Source organism: Poeciliopsis prolifica, unplaced genomic scaffold (assembly GCF_027474105.1).
Source record: "Poeciliopsis prolifica strain line A6 unplaced genomic scaffold, Auburn_PproV2 SCAFFOLD123, whole genome shotgun sequence".
Classification (NCBI taxonomy): Eukaryota; Metazoa; Chordata; class Actinopteri; order Cyprinodontiformes; family Poeciliidae; genus Poeciliopsis; species Poeciliopsis prolifica.
The window spans coordinates 1-17,500 of record NW_026562498.1 but is presented as its reverse complement, the minus strand read 5'-3'; the positions used below and the strand labels follow the sequence as shown (position 1 = coordinate 17,500).

The window sequence follows — 17,500 nt, the reverse complement described above, 5'->3', positions numbered from 1 at the left end:
CCATCCATCCATCCATCCATCCATCCATCCATCCATCCATCCATCCATCCATCATCCATCCATCATCCATCCATCCATCCATCCATCCATCCATCCATCATCCATCCATCCATCCATCCATCGATTCCAGCCCTCTAATTAAAAGGTTCCCAGTCCGTCTCCCTGTGGGACTCCATATTTAATCCAGTCTCGTATGGAGCTCCATCTGTGTCATAAATAGCATTGAGCTTCTTTCTGTCCAGTAAAACTCAGGTTAATGTTGCAAATCTTCACGTATTCCACAGAAATAATTGATTTCTGAATCTACTGTTTGGATTCATCCACATCTCTGCACTGTAAAAACTCCTGAACTTATCTAATTTCCTCCGTCCCTCTGAGTTTCCTGGTCATTTCCATTTTCGTTCTTCTGTCACAGCTTGTGTTTTTTCCCGCTCCTTTGTAACCGACTGCTGCTGCTCTGACGGCGAGAAAAAAACAAAACCTGCTGCAGAAACAAAACAAACCGAGACACGGCAGCGATCTGTCAGCCGAGTGTCATTTCAATCCACAGCGAGTGGCACGGCGACCCGGCGACGCGCCGGTGACAGATTTAATGGGATTCAGCCCCAAAACACATGTTTGATATGAAGAAGAGGCAGAAAAACAGTCATTAGGATTCAGATAATGTCATCAGATGACTCGGTCCGACAGCGATCTCTGCAACATTCTGGTCTCTCAGCGGCTCTCAAGGATTTCTGAAGGTGTTTCCAGGTTCAGTTGGACTTTAGCTGCTTTATTAAATCACTTTTTCTAGGACACGTCAACCAGAAGGAGTCGGTCCGTCTCAAACCAAAGGAGCCGGTGGACTCTGAATACCTAGCTAATATAGCTAGCTGACTTGCTAGCCTGTGAACATAAAACACCTAGCTAAAATACTAGCAAGCTAAAACAGCTAGCTGACTTGCTAGCCTCTGAACATAAAACACCTAGCTAAAATACTAGCGAGCTAAAAGAGCTAGCTGACTTGCTAGCCTCTGAACATAAAACACCTAGCTAAAATAGTAGCGAGCTAAAAGAGCTAGCTGACTTGCTAGCCTCTGAACATAAAAACACCTAGCTAAATTACTAGTGAGCTAAAATAGCTAGCTTGCCTTCTCCTGGATGGAAAATGGATAGCCCAAAACGACTAGCTTGCTGCTGGAATAAAATGTCTATCTAGCTAAGATTGTTCAAAGTGCACCCGTCTCTCCTGCAGCAAAGCAAAGCATAATGCTGCCACCACCGTGCTTCACATTGGAGAAGATTTGCATTTAGTTTCTGGTATCAAAATAAAATGATTAAAGCATCAAAGGAAACATTTTATTCTATGTTTGATGTTTTTTTCTCATCGTTCTGCTGAATCCGCCATCGTCTTTAAAATCTTCCTTTCTCCTCTCTGCACAAACCGTCTCCAGAAACAGAAGCAGAGATGTTTATCCTCCTCCTCTCTCCTCGACGTCGCCTTTTATCGAGCTCAGAAAATGGAAGGTCATCTGTATTATGACTGAGTGTGTGTGTGTGTGGGTGTGGGTGTGTGTGTGTGTGCTGCTATCGATCGGTTAGAGGTTTGTGCTTCGCCACCTACACCCACAACGTGTCGCCACGCTGTGTGTGTGTTCGCATCGGCGTGTGTGTTGGGCATCGATCACTCGGTGCGCTGAAGCAGCCGCCACCATCGCTCAGGACAAAGAGGGTGAAGGAGGAAGGAGACGCCGCTGCCGCCGCATATTTTGGTTTGCTGACGGTCATTGAGCCGCTGCTGCTCAGTCTGAAGACTGGAAGCTTTTAAACGACGGATTTAAATGAAAACAAAGTCTCTTCTGCTCGTATTTTGGTGTTTTTATGCAAATGTTTCAGGTTTCCTGCTGTTTAGTGCAGATAAATCACAGGCTGCTTTAGAAAGGAAGGAGTGACTGGATATTTGTGATACATAAACTACAAACACATCGGGCCGCGCCTCATCGGGCCGGTGCCTCATCGGGCCGGTGCCTCATCGGGCCGGTGCCTCATCGGGCTGAGCCTCATCGGGCCGGTGCCTCATCGGGCCGGTGCCTCATCGGGCTGAGCCTCATCGGGCCGGTGCCTCATCGGGCCGGTGCCTCATCGGGCCGGTGCCTCATCGGGCCGCGCCTCATCGGGCCGCGCCTCATCGGGCCGGTGCCTCATCGGGCCGAGCCTCATCGGGCTGAGCCTCATCGGGCCGGTGCCTCATCGGGCCGGTGCCTCATCGGGCTGAGCCTCATCGGGCTGAGCCTCATCGGGCTGAGCCTCATCGGGCTGCGCCTCATCGGGCCGGTGCCTCATCGGGCTGAGCCTCATTGGGCTGAGCCTCATCGGGCTGAGCCTCATCGGGCTGCGCCTCATCGGGCTGAGCCTCATCGGGCTGAGCCTCATCGGGCTGAGCCTCATCGGGCTGAGCCTCATCGGGCTGCGCCTCATCGGGCTGAGCCTCATCGGGCTGAGCCTCATCGGGCTGAGCCTCATAGCTGCATCGCTGGGTTCCCCTCGGATTCGATCATTTCATCCAGTCTGGTCGTGAAGCTGCTTGATATTCGCTCTGTAACACAAAAATCCGTCATAAAAAATGCAGCAGGAGCAAAAGCAGAACCTTCCCTTGTTTTCCTCCAGAGCAGCTGATGATCTCATGGGGTCAAAGGTTGCAGCTTTCACAGTAATAACATCAGAGAACGGCGCAGCGTGACAGAAAAACACCTGGAATTACTGGAAATTACACTGGAGGCTTTTCCACTCTCTGATTGTTCATGCAAGTCACACACACACACACACACACACACACACACACACACACACACACACACACACACACACACACACACACACACACACACACACACACACACAGCCTGTCAGTGCACACAGACTCGCTGTCATTAGCAGCTTTCATCAGGTTCCCTCTGACTCCACAGAGCCTCACAGCAGCGAGGCTCAACACGCGGCGCCCGGGCCTTCAGAGTCCCGTCTGTAGACATCAGTCATAACTGCGATTAGGAATTGATCGGATTGATTTAGTTAAAATAAGTTACTCTCTTAAGGTAATTTCTGTTATTGATTAATCTGATTAATCGTTTCAGCTCTACAAAATACACTGCAAAAATACAAAATGTTGCATTAATAGATAAAATGTCATGAAAAGTAACAATTTTTAGTTTTTGGATATTTTAATATTTTTCCAAAGTTTGATTCATTTAAATAAGTTTTTCTGAGTTTATGTTCGTCTAACGCTTCAGGTCAGCAGGTGACATTTAAACACCAGAGGAATCAGATCCCTGTGTGTGGTGTGTGTGTGTGTGTGTGTGTGTGTGTGTGCGTGTGTGTGTGTGTGTGTGTGTGTGTGTGTGTGTGTGTGTGTGTGAGAGGCCGGCCGGCGGTTTTACAGCAGCTGGCTGAAATGAGCCCTGAAATTGAGTTGAGGACGGCGGCGTATCGGCGTCACGCAGAATGAAGCTGCAGGATTTAAATCTGCTTCCTGCTCGTCACATCAGGGCCTTAGATATTTATCAGTGTAAATATTTATCAGTGTAAATATTTATCAGTGTAAATATTTATTAGTGTTTCAGTTTTTAAGTGTTTCCAAATGTTTGGCAACGTCTGGAATGGAAACTCAAATGGAGGCTTCAGATTATTTTAGTCATTTCTGTCACTAACTTGTTTGTTTTGGTTGCATTTACCCAGAATGCCTTGCGCTGTCATCACTTCCTGCTTTTGCAAACCTCAGTCTGGGTTTAATGTGAACGCCAAGCGAACCGAAGACGCTCCAAACGCAGGAAGTGGACTACAGTGCAGAGCATTGTGGGTAAACCAAAGCAAACAGGTTAGCTTAGCGCTAGCAGGAGAATCAGATCTGACTGCACTGAGTTTCTGCTTGCTCCATTCGACTCGGTTCGACTCAGTTCGACTCGCTGAGAAGAACCACAGCAGAAATGACCCGGATGCATATTCTGTACCGAGGAAACGTGGATCAGCTGCTGAGGATGGTTTTGTTTGTGTTCAGGCTTCAGGCTCATGTCTGCTGTAACATGTGGGTCTCTCTGTTCCGGCCGTGTTCAGCACCAGAACCAGAACTCCGTGTTCCTCCGGACCAGCGCTGCAGAATCAATCTAAATGCAGAGCAGCTTTCGGCTGCGGTGTAATTTTCACACTTATTCAGATTGTTTTCTGGCTCTCCTCCTTGCTGTCCGACTCCATTATTTATCCGCGCCGTCTGTTTCCAGAGACTGACGCCTTCCCGCTCAGTCGGCTGCAGTTCGCCGTGTTTTTCTGCAGCCGGGTCACCGATCAGGAACAAATCCGCCCTTCACACCCTGAAATCTCATCTGCAGCAGCGGAGAGGGGGCGTGCTGCCGCTGCCTCTCCTCCTTCCTCTCGCTCTTAGCAGCAAAAACAAATTGTGAAATGTCGGTGTGAATTCGCAGAAGCTTTTATTGACATGTTCTCAGACGGACAAAAGCGTTTAAAGTCTCTGCAGACTGTCTTGACCTCTGACCGCGGGGATAAATTGGATTTTTCTCGGCTTCTCCTGGCGGGAGCAGGACACTGGATGGAGTCACTTTGGTTAAAGATGTTTTCTCAGATTTCTGTTTCCATCCACTCTGTCTGGAAATGTCGCACATTTAAATCTCCTTAAAGTGCATGGAGATGTGGGGGCGCTCAGCTCGATTTTCCTCTAATTTTTGCACGTCGTGCCCTCCATATAAAGATGGGTTGCTCTTTTAAAGTGCATTCAATAATGCGTTAGGCTATCTGGACGTAGCATTTGGAAGCAGCTTCGCTCCTGAATGCTGAGCATCTCCGGCGGTCGATAGCAGAATCATTACAGGCCTTTCTGAAACCGTCACAAAATGTTTCCTCTCCTGATTTACACTCAGAGACACGACTGCAAATGGATGGACGGCATTTTTAAAGCGGCAGGGTTATGAGTGCTGAAGAAATTCCCATAATTTCTGAAAGCAGCTGCAGCAGCTTGAAGGCCTCATCTCTTCCCTGCCAACATGTTTTTCTGGATCATTTTCTCTAAAATGTTAAAGACAAAACGCAGCTTTGGAAGCTAAAGTAGCTAGCAGCGAAGCTAGCTGACTCGCTATTGGTTGGTGTTTGCAAAGCAGCCAATCCTGGAGCAGCATTCACTTTACTTGGTGCTGATTGGCTGGAAGGAGACAAGGTAGCTGTTAGCTTCTGTGTTAGCATTAAAACATTTCCACAGTTTAATTTGGATCTATTCGCTGCTTGAAGTGTTAAATTAGTGTTTCTTTGTGTTTTGTGGATTTTAGCCGTTAGCAGGCTAGCATTAATTTAAAGTTTATAAAACGTTTTAAGGCTTCAGATTTTTAATAATCTCAACAGTTGTATCAAATATTTGGACTTGCTAATCTCTACTGTCAGAGATTAGCAGATATTTAACACAGTTGATCATAATCTGCATTTCATGTTTTTTAATGTTTTATTTTTGGTTTTTGTTTCCATTTCTCTCATTTTCAACCATCTCAGCATCAGTAGAAACTGTTGAGCAACATGTTTCCACTCCAATCCAGACATTTAATCTGAAATCTGATGTGTATGAATTATGTTTCCTGTAAGTAATGAGAGAAGTGTGTAAAATGTTTGATTTGATTCAAGATGAGTCAGCTAACGTTAAACATTTTATCAGGATGAACTGAATTAATATGGTTAAAGGAGAAACAGTCGGATGTTGATTCAGTGAAGCTTTGGCCGTAGTTTAGTCCTGTAGTTTATGTAGTTTAGTCCTGTAGTTTATGTAGTTTAGTCCTGTAGTTTATGTAGTTTAGTCCTGTAGTTTATGTAGTTTAGTCCTGTAGTTTATGTAGTTTAGTCCTATAGTTTATGTAGTTTAGTCCTGTAGTTTATGTAGTTTAGTCCTGTAGTTTATGTAGTTTAGTCCTGTAGTTTATGTAGTTTAGTCCTATAGTTTATGTAGTTTAGTCCTGTAGTTTATGTAGTTTAGTCCTGTAGTTTATGTAGTTTAGTTCTGTAGTTTATGTAGTTTAGTCCTGTAGTTTATGTAGTTTAGTCCTATAGTTTATGTAGTTTAGTCCTGTAGTTTATGTAGTTTAGTTCTGTAGTTTATGTAGTTTAGTCCTGTAGTTTATGTAGTTTAGTCCTATAGTTTATGTAGTTTAGTCCTGTAGTTTATGTAGTTTAGTCCTGTAGTTTATGTAGTTTAGTCCTGTAGTTTATGTAGTTTAGTTCGTAGTTTATGTAGTTTAGTCCTGTAGTTTATGTACTTTAGTCCTGTAGTTTATGTAGTTTAGTCCTGTAGTTTATGTAGTTTAGTCCTGTAGTTTTCTCCGCCGTAGACGTTCAGGTTTTTCGGATGCCTTTTCTTCTGTGATCTTCTTCACCTCTCTTCTTCCTCCTTCTCTTCCTTCTTGTCTCTTTCACGTCTTTTTCGTTCCTTCTCTGCTCATCTCATCCGTCCTCTTTGCCTTTTCGTTGCTCCGTCTCCCCTTTGCTTGCGTCCCTCTCCTCCTCCCCCCTTGTCGTCCTCCGTCCCCCCCACCTGGACGAACCGTTAACAGAGACCACACCCACTCAGTTCGGCCCCGCCCTCACACCTCCTCTTCCTCCTTCTGGCTCCCCTTTGACTTACTCCTCCTCTGATCCCCCACCAGTGTCCCCCAGCCCAGGCGTTGCCCTCCCCTCTGCCCCCCGCGACCTGGTCCCTGTCCTAGTGTCCAGCCGGTTCGTCCGGCTCAGCTGGCGCCCCCCGGAGGAGACCGGAGGAGGCGTGCAGACGTACGGCGTCTACTACTCCCAGGCCGGAGTTGAGAGGTAAGACCAGATTTTGTATTTGCTGTAACTCTGGAGATTTGCTGTAACGGCAGCCATCTTTGATTTCTACAACCTGCCTCATTTTGGCTCTTTGTGAAATGATCAATAGCATTATCAATGCATTTAATAAGATCAATATGTAGCCTGGAGTCCACACACTCATTAGAAAGTCTTAAATTTGTGCATGTAAAATCAAGGACTTAAAAAGTCTTAAATACCAACAAAAAACATGAATTGGTCTTAAATATGTTAATTACTTGTCGTAAATTTTACTGGCAGGACTATTCAATTTTGCATATTTACTGTAACTATTATGCGAAGCGTTCGCAAATCTAAAGCTAGCTAGTTGTAAATTAGCTAAAGCTAGCATTAGCAAATCTAAAGCTAGCTAGCTTTTTCATGTCCATTATTGTTCATTTAAGTTTATGGTCAGTTGGCTTGATGACGTTCGTCTTTGGCTCATTCTGACTCACACACACAGATTATAAAGGTCTTAATTTCCATCCATAATGGTCTTTAAAAGTCTTAAATTTGAGCGAAAACCTGCAGAAACTCTGTAAGCAGAGAAAACCGTCTCATTTCGAATCAGCAAGCTTTGGTTTTATGGACCAAGTTTTCCTTAAACGTTAGCAACATGAACTTAGTCGCTAACATCGTCTTTAAACTCAGCAGAAATATTAGGAGATGTTCAAATAAGTATGAAACGGGCCACACTTTTCAGATTTCTAATTACTTTTACTCCAGTTGACATTTCTGCTCTAATTCCTGCTGATCTATCAGAATGAAATCATAGAAAACTTTCACCTCTCCAAATGTTTTAGAAACCAGTACAAATCAAAACGAACCCAGAAGTAACTTGTCATCAAGATACAGCAGCTGGTTGAAGTCAGTAATTAGTTAACGTTGATGAATAAGTTCTACTGATTTCACAAGACATTTTCTCCAAAGTGACTTTAAGGCTCAGAGACGAGAAGCTGTGAAGTTAGTTTGGTCTCATTTCCAGTGTTTCTACATCATCAGAGGATTCTGAGGATCAACTCTCCGTTAGGAGGATCAACTCTCCGTTAGGAGGATCAACTCTCCGTTAGCTCACTCACAAAGCGTTGAAGCAGCGGAGATGACAGATGAAACCTGCGGTTCTGATCCGTCGGGTCGGCTCGAGGCGGAGCGGCAGCCGGTTCCCCAGGGAGCCGCCGGCCCGCCGAGATCAAACCAGAGGAAGTTGAGCCCTGAAAGGGACGGATAAAGAGATTGTCAGTTCTCCTGATTAACAGAGGAAAACAGGCTGAGGGTTTGTCAGGTCCAATGATTCACAGGACGATGCAACGCAGAACCTCAGAGGAACCGACTGAGGAAGAGGAGAGGAGGAGAGACGGAGGGAGAGAGAGAGGGAGGGAGAGAGAGATGGAGGGAGAGAGAGGGAGGGAGAGAGATGGAGGGAGAGAGAGATGGAGAGATGGAGGGAGAGAGAGAGAGACAGAGAGAGAGATAGAGAGAGAGAGATGGAGGGAGAGAGAGAGAGAGAGGGAGAGAGATGGAGAGAGAGAGAGAGGGTTTGATGGAGGATCAGGGGACGAAGATGATTTTCCTGATTGTGGTTCATCAATAAGCTGATTGATCTATGATCTTCTACTCATGTCTGGTTCTGAGATCTGGAGAGTAAAACCAGATAAATGTTTAATAACCTCACTGGAAATTATTACTTTGTTTTTATTTCTTGTTTTTCTGGTCATATTCTAAATATTATGAATTTATTTCATGAATAAATTTCAGTTTCTGATCAGAGGTGAAAATAAAACTTTGTGCTGAATGAAAAATGTAATTTAATCTTTAATCTGAAAGCAGAAGTTTCCAGATTAAAACCTTCATTCTGGTTCTGATGGACGAACCGGGTCAGGATGGGACCTGAGCTTACTTTAACTAGGCCGTTACTCTGCGCTGCAGGAAATCAGCTGATTGTTTCATCTCTGACCAGGTGATGGTCCAGAGGCTCTTAATCCCAGGATTAGCTCCAGACTCGGGGGGGATTAGCGCAGACTACAGCTGATTAACACTCAGATTATCGCACAAAGTCATGGCGGCGTGTTTTCCCACGCAGGGAGCGGTCAGTGAACGTGTCGGAGCCGGAGTCTCTGGAGCTGACCGTGTCCAACCTGAAGCCCGAGGAGAGCTACAGCTTCAGGGTGGTGGCGTACAGCGAGGCGGGGCCCGGCCGCAGCTCCGCCCCCCTGCAGATCGCCACCAAGCCCGACCGTAAGCCGCCTCATGTAGCCTCTACGGAGCTACATCAGGGCCAACCAGATTCCTCACAGCAGTGTTTTGAAATTTGATCCCAAAGTGAATTTGAAACTGAAAAGTGTTTTGACATTTTTTTCGTTTTGAAAAAAGTCAAATGTTTCCAACCTGAAACTGAAGCATTTGGGGTTTTTCATCTAACTTTTAGTATGGGGTTAAATTGGGGCCAAATAATTTTCCAACCAAGAAGCAGCTTTAAGCTTTTAAAATTTTTTAAAATTATATCAGCTTCAACTTTACATAGTTTTTTTGTTTCAAATGTTTTTCTCTCAACAGAAAATGTAAATTTCTGTCTCAAACTCTTTTTGTATGGGGTTAAATTGGGGTCATAAAATTTTTTCCGGAAATAATTTTGAAACCTGAGAGTAGTTTTGAGATGTTTATTTTGATAGGAGCTAAATGATGTTCTCAAAGTGAGCCAAAGCGCTAAGATAAGCATTAGCTCCTCTGTTAGCTGCTAGCTGTAACGCTAGCTGCTAGCTGCTCAAGCTCAGCGTCTCTTCCTGTGGTTGTGTCCCTGCAGTCCAGGTCCCCAGCAGGGTGGAGTCTCTGCGGGCGCTGGCTCTGTCCCCCACCTCCATCCAGGTGAGCTGGGAGCCGCCCAGCCTCCCTAACGGACCCGTCCTGGGCTACCGGCTGCTGTGGACCGAGAGCCCGTCCGGGAAGGAGCAGGTGAGCGCCGGGCGGGGCTCCGGAGCCGTTTGGCGCCGCACCGCGTTAATCTGTGCTCTGCGTCTCCATCCAGAGCGTGGAGGTGAGCGGGACTAACTACAAGATGGACGGACTCCACAGGTTCACCGAATACACGGTCCGGGTTCTGGCCATCAACCGCTACGGACCGGGCACCGCCTCCGAGACCGTCACTGTGACGACGCACTCAGACGGTGAGCCGGGAACCTCCATCCGAAACGTCATCAGTCCTAAAAACAGTTTTCGTCTCTTCATGTGGGTCCAGGACGGTTCTGCAGCGCCTCCAGAAATGATGATTCACGTTTTTAAAACCAATTTAATTACAAATTAATGTCCCAGCAGCTTTTCAAACAATCGTTTGATTGAATTTCCACAACAGATTGAAGAACCAGAACATTTTTATATCCATTTTTTTTGTCATCAGTTTGGAATGAGATTTTTTTTTCATTCATTTTCCACAAATATCAACTTCTTCATGCAAAAGTGATTTTTAATCCTAAACGTTTAAACAAATGCTGATTGTTTAAAATGAGAACATATTTCACTTAGTTGATATTCACTGAAAGTGAAATATGATGCAGCATGATGCTGCCACCGCCATGTTTCACCATGAGAATCTCATTTGAGCAGAAAGTTCAACTAATGTTTTCATCTGCAATTGTCTGAGGGTATCAGAGTAAAAGAGCCTGCCGCACTTTTCAGATTTAAAAACTAATTTCCTCCATTTAACATGAGCAGAACTTTGCTTCAGTCCGACCCATAAAATCCCAACAAACACTTTTAAAGTGAAACGTGTCAAAGTTTAGGGGCGTAAATACTTTCTGCAGGTCGAAACAAACAGCAGAACGTCGTCGTCTTTTCGACTCTTCAATGTGGGAAACAGAAACTTCAATAAATCTGGAGGATAAAATGTCTCATAGGATTAAAGAGCAAAAGCTCCCAGTGAGGCTGACTGGTCTGTACTGGTCCCAGTTACCAAGTAGGAGCTGAGTAATTGGACCAGGTGCTGGTTAATACCTGGCTCTGTGTGTGTGTGTGTGTGTGTGTGTGTGTGTGTGTGTGTGTGTGTGTGTCTCGTTAGCTCGTCTCAGCCCTCCCTGCTGGCAGGAGTTTCATTAGGGGACGTTGGGGGTCTTTAATTAAGCCAGAGAGGAGCAGAGAGAGAGCGGCTTCATTTTTGCCTGACACGTTAATGGAGTCCATACACACACACACACACACACACACACACACACACACACACACACACACACACACACACACACAGTTCAGCCTGTGTTTGCTGGAGCACACAGAGGAAACAGGATGAAGAAACTTAGAAAATGTTTCAGAAACAAAATTAATCCAAAAAGTAGAAGAAATACAAACAAAAAGAGAATAATGTTGATTTATATAGAGCAGTGGTGGCACTGTTAGCTAAAACGTTAGCAAGGCTAGCCCTAAAGCACTATTATAAACAGTAGCTATGCTAATGCTGAATATGGTGTTAAGCACAAGCTAATGCTAAAGCTATTCACACTATATTTAGCAGAATCTGAAGCTAACACTCTGTAGCAACAGAAGCTAATGCTAAAGCTGTTTGCCCCATATTTAGCAGAAGCTAACACCCTGTAGAAGCTAATGCTAAAGTGTTGCGCCAACATGGTGTTTAGCGGGAGCTAATGCTGAATCTCTATACCAGTGTTCAGTGGGAACTGATGCTAATGCTCAGCTGTTCTGAGCTGATGTTCGTAGAACCGGGTCGAGACCGGATGCGTTTTCCTACGAAGACTTAAAGTGAAGGATCTGAGGGCCCGGTTCGGTCCATCAGTCAGAACCAGATAGCGGGTCCCGTCCGCTCAGAGCCGTCGTTAATAAGCCGTCTGTCTCTGTGCGGTCGGCCATAAACGCCGTGAGTAATACCCGACACGGAGACGTTTTGTGGACGCGCCATCTGGGCCGCCGTGATAACTGCGACTGGCGGGCTAATTGAATCCTCAATAAAACCCGAAACAGAGGAGCTGAGCAGCTGAACGAGCCGATAAACTACAGATCCTCCATCAGGCCTCTGATTGGACGACTCGCTGAGGCCCGGGCGCCGTCTGTTGATGCGAACATCACATCCTGCTGGACGTTCACATAAATCTGTCCTGCAGTCCACATACAGGCGGGAGCTTCAGTGCTGAAATCAATCCAGTTAAAATGATATTTTCACTAACAGGCTTCATCATATGGGGCTAAATTTGTGCCCAAAATAAGTTTGAACCTAAAAATAGTTCATAACTTTTTTCAGTTTTGATGCTTTTATTCACTCTTAAATTATTTATCAGTTGTAAAAAATATTTTGGTTTCAAAATGCTTCTAGTTAATCTTTATTGTATGGGGCTACATTGGGGCCAGAATAATGATGAGCAGAGTGAACCTGCGGCGCCGCCCTGCTGGCTCAGTCTGCTGTTGTGCCCATCTGCTTCCTGTCTCAGCTGAAGCCATCAGGTGTGATTGATGGCAGTAAATAAACAAACTCCCAGCTGGCTCCTGTGTCTGACCTACGGAGAGCTAACGCTGCCCACAGCCTGGTTCGTTGTCCCAGGCAGAAACATTTTCTGATTTGTGGTTCTGTTTTTATTGCAAATGAAGCAGCACTGAGTCAGTCTGAAACTGTTCACTAATACAGCAGCTGATTGAGTTCATTAAATCTGATTTTATTTGTACAAAATTCTGAATCTGATGTGTGTGTGTGTGTGTGTGTGTGTGTGTGTGTGTGTGTGTGTGTGTGTGTGTGTGTGTGTGTGTGTGTGTCTCTGCAGTTCCCAGCGCTCCTCCTCAGAACATCACCCTGGAGGTCGTCCTGTCCCGGGTAAGTCGACGCCTCTGCACTGACCACCATCCACAGCATGATGCTGCCACTGCCGTGCCGAAGAACTTGTTTCAAATTGACCTGAAGATCATTTCTGGTTGTTTGGACCCAGCTGGGCAGCGATCAGAAACCCAGACTGGTTCTGGACTGGATGGAAACCCGGTCCAGAACCAGAACCCGGTCCGGTTTAGAGTCTGGAGCCTGGACCAGATCAGGTCCGACTCGTTTCCCGGGTCTCGTTAGCGTTCAGGAAGCTCATCAATCAGAGCTTCCTCTCCGGTGATCTGACCTTGTTTCTCACTTCCTGTTTCCTGTCTGAGCATTACGTCGCTTCACTCTCTGATTCGCTCTGCAGACGATGACAGCGGGGTCAGAGGTCATCAGGCGGTCTGGGTTTACTTAGCTCGGCAGATGTTTGTAGCATCTGGAGGTCAAAGGTCATGTTTGTGTTTGGCCGAGAAGCTCATTAGAGGGAGAAACTTGCGGCGTTTAGCTGCAGCTCCGTTAGCAGGAGTTGCCTCTCTAATCGAAGCAGCTGCTCAGGAAATGATGAAAGAACGTTTCTTTGCTGCCCATGAAGAAGAACTCGCCTCGCTCTGCGGAGCCGACCTCGTTTAGGCTGCACCGTTTTCACTCTCCTGTCATGATTGATAGGCCTCAGCGTTCAGCCGCTCCAAATGGCTCCACTGTTTCATCAAACCGGGCCGGCCGGGCGAGCGTCTGATCCCACCGCTCGCTCTGACCTCTGACCTTTCTGGACGTTTCTGAACCTTCCCCAGGAAAGTTTAGAAGTTTGATCCACTAAGGAACAGAGAGATGAACAAACGGCGAACGAACATCGGTGTGAGGGCGGAGCTTCACAGGTTCCCCTGTAAACATGGATCCTCCCGCTAACGCTAACGCTAACTAGCTCCGCTCAGGAAACATGGTGGACACTACCAGTCGTAAAACACCCTGGTGCCACGGTTACACCGAAAAGATCAGAAAAATGGTTCCAGTTGCACAGAATTCAGACCCAGAAAACTAAAAACAGCAAATTATGGAAATATTGAAGTCAGAGTTCCTCATCAATACATCTAAATAATTTCAGATTTTTGTATTTTCAATGCAAAGAATGAAGAGAAACGGCTTCAGTCAGGGCTGCACATCCGTGATGTTTATTCTTTGTGATTGGTGTTTGAACCGTAGTAGCAGCGCCCCTTTAGCTGATAGCGCCCTGAGCAAACGCCGCTGCGGCCAACGCAGAGAATCGACCCGCTTTTAACGAAACAGGAAACTGAATGCAGCCGAATTTACTGGGAGTTACGAGTTTGAATCGTGTTTGTCGCTGCTGATCTGAGCCGCTCAGCCGAATGCGGCCAGAGAGCCGAGATGAAGTGATGATCAGAGCAGCAGAGCCACAACGTTTGGGTCCGTTTGGGTCGTTTCTCTCTGTTCTTCTTCACTTTAAACCAAACAGAGAATTAAAATCCTCATCTGGAGTGGAGTCACAGAGAACCCGTCACTTTCATGCCACAAACGGGTCGCCTCCGACTCGGCGGTGGTTCTGGAGAAGAAAGCGGACCCGGCGGATCAGAACCCGGCGGATCAGAACCCGGCGGCCGTTGGACGCTCCGACTCTCTGGGAGTTTGAAGCCTCCTCAGTGAATCACAGTGAAAAGAAAAGACGCTGCTGAACATTTTGCCGAGATTCTAAAAAAGATCAAAACATTTAAAGAAGATGAAGAAATGTCTCCAGACTGAAGAAGCTCTGAAGGAAAACGTGAATCAGTGATGAGAAACAAAATGTTCAATTAGTGATAGGAAAAATATAACAATAAAGTTTAAATAGTAAGAGAATACATGATGCAACAAAATAATACAAAAATATTAATATTACCAGAAAAAAGTCACAATAATAAGAGAATCGTGCAAAAAAAAAGTTGCAATAATGCGACTTTGATCCTAACGCGGCTGTAATGTAAGAAAATGAATCAGACGATAAAGTCAGAATAAAATAAGAATAGAAACAGAATAATGTGGTAATAATATGATAATACTGTCCAAAAATATAATAGTTATATGTATGGGTGGGCCTAGCCCCGCCCTCCCCATTCAGCCCCTGCAGACTAGCCAGCAGCAATTAGCAAACAGCTGCTGAGCTCATCTCAGAGCGACGCTGGAAAAATGCTGTGAAAGGGTTAATAGAGGAGCCATGTTGGCATGACTTCCTGGAGGCGGGGCTTCAGAAACAGCAGGAGCTTCTTAAAGACACACAGGCCCAATTTCAAAGCATCAAATTTCTTTAAAATGATTTCACATAAGCAGCATTTTTACATAAAACTGCCTCTTTATCAGACCTCCATCTCTGACTTCATGACTCTGTAACTTCCCAGTCCGCTAGTGGGAGGAAGAGTTCGGTTTCAGACTGCAGGAAACCAGTGACAGGACTGAGTTAAAGCCAGAGGAAGCGTCTAAAGCATCCGAACCAGAGTTACCGTCAGAGCCGATGAAGTGTCGGGTCCTTGGTGCGGCTGCAGAGTCATAAAGTCAGCTGGTTGTGGAGGCAGGTCTAAATCCAACCTGCAGCTGTAATCATTCTGTCGGCTGGCGTGTTCGCCGAGCCGCTGCGGCTTCCAGCAGATCGCTCTTCAGCTGTCACACAGCCTGCGTCATGCGCTGCAGTTGTGCGTCTGTGTTTGTGTATGTGGGTCCTGCCTGAGTCGCTTTCCCTGCAAGTCGATGCTGAGGAAGAAAACGAAAAAAAAAACTTCCTGCTCTTGTCAAGTTTGTTACTGTCAGACCAACTTTGAGACAAATGTGACATTTCCTCAACTTTCCTGGAGTCTGGAGTGCCACTGCGAGGATGTGTGTGTGTGTGTGTGTGTGGTGTGTGTGTGTGTGTGTGTGTGTGTGTGTGGTGTGTGTGTGTGTGTGTGTGTGTGTGCGTGTGTTAACGCTTGGTTGAACATACAGCAGAGGAATATACAGCATGTAGGAGATGTGGGGATTTTACCCAGAATTCCCTGGAGAGCTGGGTTTAGGTCGCTGTGGCTGTATCCTGTGGTGAAAGCAGAGCAACCAAACAGGCCTTTAAAGGCCTAGTCAAAGGAAATACGTTTGTACAGATCTCCAGCGTGGAGCACAGCAGGACAGAAGCAGGAAAACAGAGGCGGTGGCCTCGGGTTTCATCTCTTTAGCAGCCAGTCTGCAGCCGTGACTCGTCTCCTCAGGCGGTTTGCAACAATTCACACCTTTAGACATGAGACCAAAACAACTCCTGACATCGTCTGTGACGGGTTTGGATTGGCAGACACAAAACCACACAAACTGGAGTGAACAGAGGAAGGACCAGTTCCCTACAGGGAAACTTGACAGCCTAATAGTTACCTCAGCAGGCATATTAGTGACTCATGGCCCATTTGGGAACTTAAAGGTCCTAAAAATGATCCTAATGGCTTTATAAGTAACCCCTAAAGGCCCTTTAGGTGACCTTAACTGCCCTAATAGTGACTTTAATTACCCTACTTGTGACCTAAACCAAACCTAATAATGATTTCAATACCTTTATAAGTAACCTTAATGGCCCTTCCAGTGAACTAAATGGCCCTATTAGTGACAGTAACTCCCCTTTTTGACCCTAATGACCCTAACACTGAGACTAACATCCTTATAAGTAGCCTCGGTGACCCTATATGTGACCTATTGTTGATGTTCATGACCCAATGTGTGACCGTATTATTGAGCTTGATGACCATATTGGTGAGCTTAACTCTCCAATATGTTGTCTAAGAAACTGAAAGTGTCAGGTTGATGTTTTCACCGTTTTCTCCACTGCTTCTGTAAACTGAACATAATTACATGCAGTTACTGTGAGCAGTTTGGGAATGGAAACACGTTTTATCAGGGTGAAAACAAACACGCCGCACTTTTCAGATTTCTATGCTTTTGCTTCCCCTGCCTGTCGTTCTGTCGGTTTTGACACGTCTAAAGGGTGTGAATATGTTTGTGTGGACCCAGTCTGGCCCCAAACGACGCCCTGGGCTCCGACCGCGCATCGGCAGCCACGGTCTCATGGCAACGGCGGTTTAATGTGGAGCCAGATATTCCAATGTTCATGTGTTCATATGTTCACACTGTCTGATGTCATGTGTTCATATGGTCAGACCTGGTGTTGGAGTGATTCTACAAACGTGACTCATGAATCGGCCGGTTCTGGAGCCTCGCTGCTGTTTGCTTTCTGAGCGCGTGCAGAGCTGGTGTTGAATGTTATGTTACTGAGCAAATGGAGACATTCTGGCCTCCCTGTGATTGGTCCTTTTACCCAGAGGGCATTAACACACACACACACACACACACACACACACACACACACACACACACACACACACACCCACACGCCACACACACACACACACACACACACAACACACACACACAACACACACACACACACACAACACAGTCCTACAAAGAACCAGGTGGGTAAACAGACCCTGAATTCAATCTGTGATTGTTTGTTCTTGTCCTCTGGGGGAAGCAGCAATCACATCGACTCTCACAGTGTGTGTGTGTGTGTGGTGTGTGTGTGTGTGTGTGTGTGTGTGCGTTCTGTTTGCAGCGCCGCATACAAACGTCAGGAGGAACCGGCTGAATTAATTCTAGTCCAAGTTTAAAGTTTGCTTTTCTTTCAAAGCGTTTTCGTCCATCGATTTCATCGCAAAGAGTCAGATGGAAAAACAACAGAATCCAAGCTAATTAAGGAGCAGTGGACCCGTTCTGGTCCTGGTTCTGGTCCTGGTGGAGAGCGGGGCGGTCTGGTTCTGGTCCTGGTGGGGCAGCGGCGGTTCTTCCTGGTGGCAGTTCTGGTTCTGG

The 17,500-nt window shown here is 46.0% G+C and overlaps 1 pseudogene; it reads left to right on the top strand.

Moving 5' to 3' along the window:
• The window catches only part of LOC129354994 (netrin receptor DCC-like), an 87,992-nt pseudogene extending 73,713 nt beyond the window's left edge, over positions 1-14,279 (top strand).
• The last annotated feature ends 3,221 nt before the right edge of the window (positions 14,280-17,500 follow it).